This window comes from Halyomorpha halys, unplaced genomic scaffold (assembly GCF_000696795.3).
Source record: "Halyomorpha halys isolate HHAL.00 unplaced genomic scaffold, Hhal_1.1 Scaffold202.1, whole genome shotgun sequence".
In the NCBI taxonomy this organism is placed as follows: domain Eukaryota; kingdom Metazoa; phylum Arthropoda; class Insecta; order Hemiptera; family Pentatomidae; genus Halyomorpha; species Halyomorpha halys.
In genome coordinates, this window is record NW_027116652.1 from 215,619 (window position 1) to 221,893 (window position 6,275).

Genomic DNA, 6,275 nt, shown 5'->3' on the forward strand with positions numbered 1-6,275 from the left:
CTCAATCACCAAACTTTGCTATAAAATGTATTCATATTTTACCACAAGTTTCCATGCTGTGATACTTAAACATTTCAATATAATAGAGGCCATGAATCCTGGCATTTAGAATTAGAATACTATTCTTTGCGAATTCGAAAATTTAGGTACTGCCGCCTTTGAGGTTGGTGCCTAAAATAAAAAAAAACAAAACAAAAAAAGCCTCTTTAAGTAATAAAAAATCGTTGATCACTAGAGATCCTAGTCATTCAAGTTACATTCTCTATGCATAAATATGGCTTTAATGAGCAGCGAAGTTTTATGCCACTGAATAAGAACCAACGAGCAATGCAGTTAAAATAGTTATTTTTATTTTTTAGTTATTTATTTAATGTGATTTACAACTGTACAGTAAGTAAATATGTTGTATGTTTCATTTACACTTGAAAATCTTGGGAAGGAACCACCCATTGGTGGTATTTCGAGCATTAATTTAAATAAGAAGATCTCGTGGCAATCTTCTTTTTAGACGCTTCGGAGGATTATCAGGGCTTTTTAAGGATGAGTGATTAAGAATTAATGGGTTAGAGTGGGTAAGGAGTTTGGAATAGAAAGACTCATCTGTTTTGGGCCAAATCTGCAACAAATGGAATGTTAAGGTCTCTGTGGGTGAGTATTAGTAGCGTAATAAGGAGCATCAAAGGTTTTAGGATTTTGGATTGTAAGGATTTGATGCGGGAGGAATTTGATGGTTTGGTTGAGCCCCAGAGCTCAATTACATATGTCCAAATAAATCATTATTTTAATTATTTTTTTTAAGTAAACGTATTTATTTAATTATTATTGTTATTTTAAAATTATTTATATATTTCCCTTTTTTCTACAGGTGCTCTAGACCGTGGAGATCTTTGACCACAACGTGATACGTGATGAAGCTTTATAGGGTAGAGTCATCAGTCCCAAACCCAGTCTATAATTTTCTCCAGTAGGCTGACGGACCTATCAAACCCGAGAGGTGGTCCAAGCGCGGTGTATATAAATGTTCCCTGGACCCGTGGGATAAAATATAGCCTGAATTTTATTTAATTCTTCAAATTAATTAAATCTTCTGAGAAAAAACTTGCAATAAGTGCAAAAACTTGATTATTCTATCTTATATATTTTAATAGTATGGCTAAACAACCTTTAAATACACAAATTTATATAGATATTTTTAATATTTACTGATTTCATTTTTTTTTGTAAAGTCTAGTAAATTTGTACTCTTATCTATTTTTTTGATAATTTTTTATGAAAATTAAAAACAGTGTTATAAAGGCTATTAGTACTCACGGTAGAGACTTGATAATTTTTTATTGGTCCTATTATCTCGCACAATATTAGGAAGCTGATAAATTCTAATTGTTATTTAGTTTATCAGCAAAGTCTCTGTCGACTGTCATCGGCTATCAGAAAATATATTTCAAGTATTATTACCTTGATTTCTATGCGTTATTTCCCGCATCGATTTTCCACGTAGAGTAGTTGAGAATATCTTAAGTGTCCACTATCTTTTTATTTATTTATTTAATGTGATTTACAACTGTACAAATAATAAATGCAATAAGTAAATATGTGGAATGTTTCATTTACGCTTAAAAATCTTGGAAAGAAATCACCCATAGGTGATAGGCCACTGTCTTAAGATTACTTCTTTGCCCCTGTATTGTACATCCCAATGTATGAGAAAACGACCAAAATTCAAGAAAAAAATAATTAAATCTAAAAACTAAAAACTGAAATTATATATTTACATCATATTTGTGCCTAGGATACTTTAAAATCAACCATTTTATAGAATCGATTTTTCTGATTTTCTTCGAAATCACTCAAATGATTTTGATTATGCTCACTATATCAATGTAAAACTAAATGATTTTAAATATCAGGTAGGTCTTATCCTCACCAAGGTCCTAATAGTCAAACAGTGCTTAAATGCCAAATTTTTAAAAACTCTTCCTCTGAAGTACCCTGAATTTTATTTATTAGAAATAAATAACTAGTTGTTATTGTTAGAATGGATAAACAATAGATAAATACAAGATATACAAGAATTTGATGATTAATAGAGGAGAAAAAAAAAGGAAAAATAAAGACGAAGTTCGAATCGGTAAAAACTAATCACTTCCACTTTATTGTTTGTTAAAATGTTGTATTAATGACAGAAATAATGATGATATTTGTTATTTTCACTCAAGAAACCCTGAAATACTTTTTTTTATAGCAACAGAGAAAAATAAAAGTTTATCATTAAAAAAAAAACATTTCTTTCTTTTATTTAGGGCTTTAATGCCGAGTTTTAAGCATGGAAGGTACTTCGAAACTCGTTATTTTTTTTTTCATTTGTAAAAATTATCATCCCTCATTGTTGGTAGTAATAAACAATGGATTAATATAAAATGGTGGGAGTGGGTAGCTTATTGGTAAGGCAATGAACTATGAACTATAAGGACCCAGGTTCGAATCCAGTTATGGCAGATAATTATTATCTGTTCAACTGTAGCCGTTGGGTCCTCCCATCCTCATAAAGTGGGTTTACCCTTAATTGGAGAAAAATCTGGGGGTCGAGTGTGATTCTGACCGAATCACCTCTTTGCACAACCGTTGCTATAGTAACATAAATTCCTTACAAAGTACTGTACCCCCTGACTTTTTTTTTTTACAAATAAACTATGAAAGAATTTGATAATTAAAAATTTTCCTATTTCAATAGTTGTTATGTATAGTATACAGTACTTAACTGTACATGAAACATATTTTCATCCTAGAAATAAATAATAAATAATTAAAAGAAATATCTCTTTTAAGACATACAAGACTAATTTCATCTCTAGTGAATGTTAAATGATGGGCGCATCGCACTAGAATTTTTTTTCTCACTTAATTCAAATATCATCATTCTAGTCTGTTATTTTTTTTAAGGACGGCACCGCTTGTCCCCAAGCAACTATCTCTTGCATGTTCGTGGAAACACGGAGACTGCATCGCATGAGAGCAGTTGCATATTTTGTAAACAAATAGCCTCGTAGACTCAGGCTACCGTGGGAATTGTTGCTTAACCCGCCGTGTTGATTGTTCCAAGGTTCAAACACGATCAATAAACTAAGCATTAATAATAATGTTAATATACAATAACAGCAACTGAATAAACAATAATGTTTTTATCGAAAATACCTCTAAAGAGCCTACACCTTATCTCGAAAATCATTATTTTATATTCTCTATATTCCGATCCAGTGCTTCAGATTAGTTCTCCCGATGCCCGTCGTATAACTCCTCATAGGTCTTTCCTAATCCCACGTGTTTAAAACTGTTGCAAGTTTGAATTTCTGCCCAACCCGCCCCATTTCAATGCGATTGTATTTTATATTTTTATTTATTTTTTTTATAAGGGAGAAATGTTAGTTTTAAATAAAGAAAAACATTTAAAGCGTTTGATTTTAAATTTTCTGTTTACATGCTTGTTGGTTTATTTTGTGCAGCTTAGTGTAAATTTTAAGTTTTTTTAAATTTAATATAATGTAATATCCACAGCGAAGATGATGTTTACTCATGCATATTGACTGACCTCTCGGGAACATTTCTAATAACATCACATACTAGGATATATAAGCTGATTTCATAGCAATTGTTAATATTAAAAAATATACATAAATAAAAAAAAAAATATTCGATAATAATGGCAATAATTGATTTGATAAATATGCAAATAAATCAAATTAGTTGTATATATTTGTTTCCTTAAAGTAATCAAATATTTCTAGAATGTGAGAGCTATTATCGTTTAATAAAGTTACCAAATGATATGGCAATCTGGTGTCTATCAAATGCCAGCAGTCTGTCAGCATGTTATTTAACAGGTAGTAGTATGTTACACTAGGGGTATTCATGATGCTGTGTTAAATGTAAAATGTTTTACCATGTTAAATGTTATAAGTAAAGGATTGTGAGCAGCCCTATTTAAAGTTACGTTAAACTCAAATTCCTTAAGAGCTCCTAGCGGATTTTCTCGGCAACTTGTTTTACACCTTTATTACCTTTCCTTCATGTTATTGTTACCTCCAAGTTTTTCTTAAAGTAATTTATTAGAACATGCTTAAATTGAGTGAAAAGAAGAAGTTATGTGAATGCTTTGTTGATCTTCGAACTTGTGAGGAAGAGAAACAAAATAACAACATCTTTGAAAACTGTTATTAAATTATTGTCATCCATTGCTTTATTAATTATAAAAACATCTAACACAATCAAAACGCAAACTATGAGCAAGTAATCTAACAATATGACGTGCTCAGGTGGTCTGTTGCGTGACGTCATTCTCCATTTAACAGACTCGCAACCATGTTATATGTTATATCGTTTTAACATGGTAAAAGAAGGAAACATTTCTCCATTTAACATGAGTTTTTCCATTTAACACGCTTTAGCATATTAAACTAAAGATCATGAATTCCCCTACTGTCTACACGTTGGTCTAGATGTTCCTGACAGTAAGTATTCATGGGTTAGTCGAGTGTCTCCAATTCGTTCTCTGGTCTGTATTACTATGTGTCGTCTGAAGCTTTGGATTAATGTCTTCCATGGAAGAACTGTATTCTTAATTTGTTTTCTGCTGTCAAGTTGTCAGCTATTTATTTAATATTTTTATTGCCATTAGAGGATAAGGGTCGTAGTAGGGGCAATTAAAACAGTTTGATGGCGCTTTTAGGATCTTGTACCACTCCTAAGTTTTTTGGAGATTAGTTGAATCGTAATGAAATTATTGCTATTTTTTAAAAAAAAGATCAATTTTTGGTAAAAAGTGACTGAAATTTTAGCACAATTTTTTTTTCGAATTATGAAAATTTATATATGAATTTTTTTTAAAATACGAATATAAACATTGTTTCTAAAAAAAAAAAAAAAACATATATATATCATCAGATATTCCACGTTGACATCAGTCTGGCCAAATCGTTTCAATATTTTAGTCATATTAGTTTGAGTCCCTCTTTTATTTTGAATTTTCGTAACCGTTTGGTGATATCAATATAATAACTGAGATATACAAATAGAATTCCAGAACTACAGACAGATGAAGGATTCATGCTTTCATGATGGACAGTAGTATTTTGCGTTTTTCTTTGTATGAAAAGGAAGGGATTTGAAGTTTACATAAATCAAATGCAAACACTTTGTTCTTGACATCAGAAGGATATATTTATCTCGAGTATTGTGATCTATATTTATATTGCTTTCACAACGTTTTTGTTATAAATTTATGAATTTATATTATTTTTCATTTAATGTATAGAAATGTCACATAAGTAAACCAAAATCTTTTTCTTTTCCTTGATTTCCAAAATCTTGATCTTCTCGAAACGTAAAGTTAAATAACTTGAAAATGATATATTTTATAATATAAATGTAAATAGCATATTTCATTCATATCTAGCAATAGTGGAGCATTAGAAGTTTATTTTGTAATTTTATAATAATATTTGATAAAATAATTTCCTAATAAAGTAGACATCATCTGGTGTCCCCGGAACATGTTTTGGGGAACTGAGAGATTGAAGATCCAATATTTTATTTGGTTGGATATGATGTATATTTATTTGAAAGAGTTTTCCTAATTAGTGCATTTCACATTTCCATTTACTTTTGGTTGTTTCAACGAATAAACCGACAGTTAAATGGTAATAAACCTGTCAAATGTATATATATTAACGTAATGAATGAACCTTTTTTTTTAAATAATTTATTTATTGTTATTTACAACTGTATATAAATATATAAAACAAGTAAATTTGCTGTAGTTGACATAGTGAAATGATACAAACATGTGTAGAATCTACCCACTGATAGAACTCCAATAACATTTCTAGTGGAGAAGATCTCGGCCATCTTCTTTTCAGACGCCTAGGAGGATTATTAGGTAGGAAGGAGAAGCCAGGTTAGAAACAAGTGGATTTGGGTTGTTGAGAAGTTTATCATGGAAGGAATGGTATATGGTTATGGCCAAATCGGCAACATATGGATCATAGAGGTCCTGATGGATGACTTGATTTGTGACAAAGTAAGGAGCATTAAGGATTTTACGAAGGATTTTGGATTGTAAGGATTGGATTCGGGAGGAATTTGATGGTTTAGTGGAGCCCCAAAGCTCAACTCCGTATGTCCTGGGCCCTGTTTCATAATGAAAACTAATAGTGTTAGTTCATAGTACAAGTGTAGAAACTAGTGTGGTAATAATACTAATACTTATTTTTTTCATGATA

General features: G+C 30.6%; 1 long non-coding RNA gene across 3 annotated transcripts in view; it reads left to right on the plus strand.

The window, feature by feature from the left end:
- The window catches only part of LOC106679432 (uncharacterized), a 205,510-nt gene that overhangs the window by 188,284 nt on the left and 10,951 nt on the right, over positions 1–6,275 (plus strand). The window contains exon 5 of one of the 3 annotated variants that reach the window (XR_010845125.1): positions 866–923. The exons of the other annotated variants lie outside the window; for them this stretch is intronic. This is a non-coding gene — a long non-coding RNA (uncharacterized lncRNA). The remainder of the gene's footprint in view (positions 1–865; positions 924–6,275) is intronic. 3 annotated transcript variants of the gene reach the window in all.